We start from the raw sequence: 8,025 nt of genomic DNA, 5'->3' as shown, positions 1-8,025 counted from the left end.
GTATAATACAATACAGTAATACAGTCCAAGCTAAAATATTAGCTTACTGGAGCTTGTTTCATTTACTTACCCAAGAAAGCATAGCTACATCTATGGGCGTTTATGTTTTTTTGTCATGCTTAATGTGCAGTATCCTATCATAGTGTCACGTCCTGACCATAGAGAGCTCTCTGCGTTCTCTATGGTGTAATAGGTCTGAGCGTGACTAGGGGGGTTTTCTAGTTATTATCGTTCTATGTTGGTGTGTGAATATGGTTCCCAATTGGAGGCAGCTGAATATCTTTGCCTCTAATTGGGGATCATACTTAGTGTGTCCCTTTTCCCACCTGCGTTGTGGGATATTGTTTTGTTTAGTGCCTATGTGCACTACATACTGCACGTTCGTTAATTCTTTGTTGTTTTGAAGGTTCACTATAATAAATATGTGGAGCTCTACTCACGCTGCGCCTTGGTCCACTCATTTATACAACAATCGTGACAAATAGGTTACATATTGAACAAAGGCATAATCATTTGGCCTTTTATGGGCTTGTGCTCACAAAATGTCTGATGTAGGGATAATAAAATATATTTAATGTATGGCTTATCAGCCTCAGGTAGCATCAGACTTCTCATGCGAATCAAATCTCTAATTAAATCCAGACATATGCTTTATAATGACACTTCCGGTTTGGACTGGAAATACCAGGATACCAGGTAGAAAAGTGATTGTTCTCGGGATGGAACATTTGTAAAATACAGGCAAAATATTGAACCCTAATCTGTAGTTTATTCTTTAGATGTTAGGAGCTGTTGGTGAACCATGATGAGCAGGCATAATTGTCACGTCTACTCCCACTTCTGAAGTGGACTGCGCAAGGAGGTCCAGACGGAGTTGGCATGCCAGGACAACAACCTTTAACAAGGACACGCTCATCGCAATGGCCATACATCTGGACAACCATCTCTCTCTTCACTCTCCTCCTCTGGCCATCCTGAGGCAGAGCCTGAACCTATGGAGATATAGGTCACAGAAGGGGTATCCGGTGCTTCCTAACCTGAAGTCCACTGGGGCAGAGGGACGGCCCGTGATTCTCTGTCTCCCAGAGTAGGCGTGATTATTCCTTCATCGTTTTCCACCAAATCCTTCCTGGTTTCAATTTGACTGGTTGGCTGTTCCTTAGATGTCTCCACGGCTCTGGTGGACTCCGGTGCCGCTGGGAATTGTATCGACCAGGCCCTGGTCTCCTCCCTGAACATCCCAAGTACCCGCTCTCCTCTCCTTTTCCGGTCCAAGCCTTGGATAAACGACCCTTGGGATCCGGCATTATCACGCACAGCACAGCACCACTCATCCTCACTGTTGCACCGAGAAAGCCTTCCCTTCCTGGTCACCACGGCTCCCGTACACAAAGTCCTCTTCTGCCTACCATGCCTCCAACTTTCTGTCCACATCATCTGCTGGTTGAGGATGAAAATCACTGCATGAGCACCCGGATGTCAGACCTGCTTTCCCTTACCTTGTGGTTCCACGTCAATTGAGAGTCCTGTGAGAACCCACCATTCAGTCCTCTCATATTGTTGGTCCCGTGTTTTGGGACATACATGTGGACATCCGCCAGGCTCTGGAGAGGGAACCTGTGCATGCTGCTGTAGGTAAAAATGAATGACCATGGGTGATTTTCCAGTATCTAGACTGTTCTCCCAGAAATATTGAGACAGGAAACATAGAGTTAATTAATAGACATGTGTAAGCAGAATAAAGGCTGAGCTCAGGTGAATGAACAGAGCTCGATCAGTAGAGTTAACCATTGGACATGTAAAAACAGAATGTAAGCAGAAAATGTGTACCTTAATTAATTAGTATCGGCACCAAAAGCCATGTACCTGTAATAAGAACATATGTTTATACAATTCAAATATTATTAGAAAACCACTCATATTAGGAAAGTCGGAAGTTTACAAACACTCATTTAAAACTTGTTTTTCAACCACTCCACAAATTTCTTGTTAACAAACTGCAGTTTTGGCAAGTCGGTTAGGACATCTACTTTGTGCATGACACAAGTAACGCGGTCTCCTAGATATGATCGTACTTTGGTGCGAAAAGTGCAAATCAATCCCAGAACAACAGCAAAGGACCTTGTGAAGATGCTGGAGGAAACAGGTACAAAAGTATCTATATTCACAGTAAAACGAGTCCTATATCGACATAACCTGAAAGGCCGCTCAGCAAGGAAGAAGCCATTGCTCCAAAACCACCATAAAAAAGCCAGACTACGGTTTGCAACTGCACATGGGGACAAATATCATACTTTTTGGAGAAATGTCCTGGTCTGATGAAACAAAAATAGAACTGTTTGGCCATAATGAACATCATCATGTTTGGAGGAAAGAGAGGGAGGCTTGCAAGCCGAAGAACACCATCCCAACCATGAAGCATGGGTGTGGCAGCATCATGTTGTAGGGGCGCTTTGCTGCAGGAAGGACTGGTGCACTTCACAAAATCGATAACACCATCCCAACCATGAAGCACGGGTGTGGCAGCATCATGTTGTAGGGGCGCTTTGCTGCAGGAAGGACTGGTGCACTTCACAAAATCGATGGCATCATGTGGAGGGAATATTATGTGGATATATTGAAGCAACATCTCAAGACATCAGTCAGGAAGTTAAAGCTTGGTCGCAAATGGGTCTTCAAAATGGACAATGACCCCAAGCATACATCCAAAGTTGTGGCAACAAAGTGAAGGTAGTGGAGTGGCCATCACAAAGCCCTGACCTCAATCCTATAGAAAATGTGTGGGTAGAACTGAAAAAGTGTCTGTGAGCAAGGAGGCCGACAAACCTGACTCAGTTACACCAGCTCGGTCAGGAGGAATGGGCCAAAATTCACTCAACTTATTGTGGGAAGCTTGTGGAAGGCTACCCGAAACGTTTGTCCAAAGTTAAACAATTTTAAGGCAATGCTACCAACTACTAATTGAGTGTATGTAAACCTCTGACCCACCCAATGTGATGAAAGAAATTAAAGCTGAAATAAATCACTCTACTTGACTATTATTTTGACATTTCACATTCTTAAAATAAAGTAATCTAAACTGAGCAGATGTCATTTTTGGATGAAAAACGTTCCCGTTTTAAACAAGATATTTTGTCACAAAAAGATGCTCGACTATGCATATAATTGCTACCGTTCGAAAGAAAACACTCTGACGTGTCCAGAAATACAAAGATCTTCTCTGTGCGTGCCCTAAAACGTGAGCTTCAGGCAAAACCAAGATGAGATGACATCCAGGAAATGACAAGGATTTTTGAGGCTCTGTTTTTCAAGATCTCCTTATATGGCTGTGAACGCAAGAGGAATTAGTCAGCCCTTTCTGTCGTTTCCCCAAGGTGTCTGCAGCATTGTGACGTATTTGTGGGAAGATCATTGGAAGATTGACCATAACAGACCACATTTACCACGTGTCCGCCCGGTGTCCTGCGCCGAAATTGGTGCGCAAAAGTCACCTGCCAGTATTTTTCCATGGGACACAGAGAGGAAAGCAAGCTTCCACGAACTGATTTGTCAATGAAGAGATATGTGAAAAAACACCTTGAGGATTGATTCCAAACAACGTTTGCCATGTTTCTGTCGATATTATGTAGTTAATCCGGAAAAAGTTTCACGTTGTAGGTGACTGCATTTTCGGTTCGTTTCGGTAGCCAGACGTAATGTAGAAAACGGAACGATTTCTCCTACACACATACGCTTTCAGGAAACACTGAACATTTGGTATGTGACTGAGACTCTTCCTCATTGAAAACATCAGTAGCTCTTCAAAGGTAAATGATTTTATTTATTTGGTTATCTGGTTTTGTGAAAATGTTGCGTGCTACATGAATACACAAAATGCTATGCTAGCTTTGCATACTCTTACACAAATTAGTCAATTTCTATGGTTCAAAAGCATATTTGGAAAATCTGAGATGACAGTGTTGTTAAGAAAAGGCTAAGCTTGAGAGCAAACGCATTATTTTAATTTTATTTGCGATTTTCAGAAATCGTTAACGTTGCGTTATGCTAATGAGCCTGAGGCTTTAGTCACGATCCCGGATCCGGGATGGGGAGTTTCAAGAGGTTTTAACTTCTTCGATATAGGGGGCGCTCTTTTAATTTTTGGATAAAAAAACGTTCCCGTTTTAAACAAGATATTTTGTCATGAAAAGATGCTCGACTATGCATATAATTGACAGCTTTGGAAAGAAAACACTCTGACGTTTCCAAAACTGCAAAGATACTGTCTGTGAGTGCTCCAGAACTAATGCTACAGGCGAAACCAAGATTAAATTTCATACAGGAAATGCCCCAGATTTTGAATGCGCTGTGCTCCAATGTCTCCTTATATGGCTGTGAATGCGCAAGGAATGAGCCTACACTTTCTGTCGTTTCCCCAAGGTGTCTGCAGCATTGTGACATATTTGTAGGCATATCATTGGAAGATTGACCATAAGAGACTACATTTACCAGGTGTCCGCCTGGTGTCCTCCGTCAAAATTATTGCGTAATCTCCAGCTGTATGCACGTTTCCATTAGGTTCAGAAGAGAAAGGCAAGTGCCACGAATGATTTATCATCGAAAAGATATGTGAAAAACACCTTGAGGATTGATTCTAAACAACGTTTGCCATGTTTCTGTTGATATTATGGAGTTAATTTGGAAAAAAGTTTGGCGTTGTAATGACTGAATTTTCGGGGGGTTTTCTTAGCCAAACGTGACGAACAAAACGGAGCTTTTTCTCCTACACAAATAATCTTTTTGGAAAAACTGAACATTTGCTATCTAACTGAGAGTCTCCTCATTGAAAACATCTGAAGTTCTTCAAAGGTAAATGATTTTATTTGAATGTTTTTCTTGTTTTTGTGAAAATGTTGCCTGCTGAATGCTAGGCTTAATGCTATGCTAGCTATCAATACTCTTACACAAATGCTTGTGTAGCTATGGTTGAAAAGCATATTTTGAAAATCTGAGATGACAGTGTTGTTAACAAAAGGCTAAGCATGTGAGCCAATATATTTATTTCATTTCATTTGCGATTTTCAAAAATAGTTAACGTTGCGTTATGCTAATGAGCTTGAGGCTATGATTACGCTCCCGGATATGGGATTGCTCGACATTAGAGGTTAACAAGCAAGAATTGGGATAAGAAGATCATGTTGGTGAGAGGCCAAGGGGTGTTAATCATCATGGAGGGAGTGACCACGTGTGTAATTTAAAGGTGGAAACCTATAAAGTCTGAGGTCTGTAACAAGAAAATTCAGTTGTTCCATGGAATTGCTCAGCTTCTGTAACTTTTGTAATAAAGTCTATTTGAATTTAGGAGTTCCGGTATCTGAGAAATATTTGATTCAACTCAAGTCCCATTTCCAACTTTATTATGGTAATCTCAAAAGTAAGTCAAGCCATTGTTTTTAGGGAATATATGAGAAGGCTATTATATTGCGGCAAACAAAGTCTTACAGTTGGAACTGGGCTCAACAGAATTAAATATGGTTTAAACCTTCACATCAGTTCGGAACAGGCTATATTGCAGCAATTACCAACAAAGGCAAGTGCCTACAATATGCAACAAATTAAAGAAATAGGCTAATGTCATTTATTTTACAACAGACCTATTTTACTTAAACTAAATAAGGTGCACATAATTAAAGAGATTTAAATGAATTTAGACAATTAAAATGTCAACAGAATTAAACAAAACAGGTTTTGCATATAATTTTGGGGGGTTTTGATTCATAAATAGGCTTACAATAATAACAATAGCTTACCCACAGCCCGGTTCAACCTGTGCCTGTACTCTGGAGGGTCCCGGGCTAGAGTAGTGATCCAGCCTGGGAGAGTGGTGCCAAGGCTGCGCACCAGAGCTCCAGTGCTCCCCCACTGCCCGGTCCTTCAGGTGCCTCCTCCTAACACCAAGCCTCCTGGAGGTCTCCCCAGCCTGGTGGGTCCTGTGGCAGCCCCATGCACCAGGCATCTCTGTCTCCTCCCTACAGGTGTTCTTGTCTGTCCGGCGCTGCCGGAGTCTCCCAGTCGTCTGGCGCTGCCGGAGCCTCCCAGTCGTCCAAGTGGTGTTTATGTACTGTTATGTACTTGAGTGAAGACCCAAAAGCGGTTTTAACAGAAAACAGAGTTCTTTAATGAAAAACAGGAATGGCATAAATCCTCTTCCAACGTAGTCAATGGAACAAAAAGAACGTTAGTATAATGCAGGATGCACCTGCCAGGCAGACTCCGACAGGATAGGACAAGGTGGAAGCAAACGAGACGACAGCTTGCTTCTGGCATCAAAAACACAAACAAGAATCAGACACTGAAAGTAGCAGGAACAGAGAGAGAAATAGAGACCTAATCAGAGGGGGAAGAGAGAACAGGTGGGAAAGAGTGAATGAGCTAGTTAGGGGAGATGTTGAACAGCTGAAGAATGAGAGACAGAGAAGGTAACCTAAAAAGACCAGCAGAGAGAGACAGAGTGAAGAGAAAGGACAGGAACAGACATAACAAGACATGACATGTACTCATTTGTGACGCTATCCTTGATATGATCCTGTCATTGTCATATGCTACACATGCACCTATCCAATGTTATCATGATTTGTTATCAGGGATATTATACTTTGGTAATCCACAATGACCTGGTGATGTAAAAGTCTAATAATGACATTATCTTCCATATTCCTACTGGTACCTTGTAACTGGAGATTCATTCAAAACGATTGCCTACAGATATTGTGTAGGGCACTGCAAGGTTGGGTGACCAAGGCCATCTGGGACTGCTTCCTGGAGGAATTCAGGCATGTGAAGGCTACCTGTGTCCTGCATAACTTCATGAGGATGGACACGAGGACCAGGAGGGGATCTGCAGCTCGCCGCTGTGTGCCAGAGGAGAAGTCTGCTGCTCTGCAGGATGTTTAAAGGATGGGGTCCAACAAAGCAGTAAGAGAGGAAATCCGTGTGCGGGAGATCTTCCCCTCCTATTTCTTCGAAGAGGGTGCTGTTCCCTGGCAACACCATAGACTACACTATGCACAACCAAAGGCTCTTTTTAAGAGCCATTCACATTGCAATAAGAGTATTCTTCCATTTACTTTGCTAAGTCAACTGCAGTTATTCAATTCCCAGTTTCTGTCCCTTTGATTTGTGTGCTGTTTAGGTAAGGGTGTGAGGTCTGTACAAAAACAAAACAGGCTATTTTAAGTCACCCATATTGATGTAGAGCAATTAGACACCCTATAACCCACACACTCAAGTATCAATCTGATTGAGGGATTGTGTTGTGCAGGCTCAGGTGCATAACTGTGACTCATTCCACCTTCAAAGGATAGGCAAGAGGGCCAACCATGGAGAATAGTAAAACACTTCAATATTTCTAGAACTATGATATATTGTTTGTCCTCGTGTGTCTGCATGTTTTTCAGCATAAAGTACTCTGTAGCCACTTAGTGTGGACACCAGGTGAGACCACACACACAGATTCCTGTTGAACAGTCTCTAACTACCTTATTTTCTCAATAACAGTCTCTTCTTCACAGTCACGTCTTTACATCCCTCTCTCCCCTTCTCACTAAGTCCTCTAGGTTATATCAGCTGTGTCGGGGAGCCCCTCCCACATCTGAACTGGCTACATATTCCACATTTTGTCATGTCAATGGAATCTTTTTTACATTGATCATCCATGAGATGTTTCTAAAACTTGATTGGATTTCTCCTGTGGCAATTGATTGGACAGGATTTGGAAAGGCACACAGCTTTCTATATAAGGTCCCCCAGTTGACAGTGCATGTCAGAGCAAAAACCAAGCCATGAGGTTGAAGGAATTGTCTGTAGAGCTCCAAGACAGGATTGTGTCGAGGCACAGATCTGGGGAAGGGTACCAAAACATTTCTGTAGCATTGAAGGTCCCCAAAAACACAGTGGCCTCCATCATTCTTAAAAATGGAAGAACTTTGGAACCACCAAGACTCTTCCTAGAGCTGAAATTAGCAATCGGGGGAGAAGGGCCATGGT

The sequence above is a fragment of the Oncorhynchus masou genome, unplaced genomic scaffold (genome assembly GCF_036934945.1).
Source record: "Oncorhynchus masou masou isolate Uvic2021 unplaced genomic scaffold, UVic_Omas_1.1 unplaced_scaffold_2932, whole genome shotgun sequence".
Lineage (NCBI taxonomy): Eukaryota > Metazoa > Chordata > Actinopteri > Salmoniformes > Salmonidae > Oncorhynchus > Oncorhynchus masou.
The sequence above is the reverse complement of the archived record's forward strand: the minus strand, read 5'-3'. Positions refer to the sequence as shown.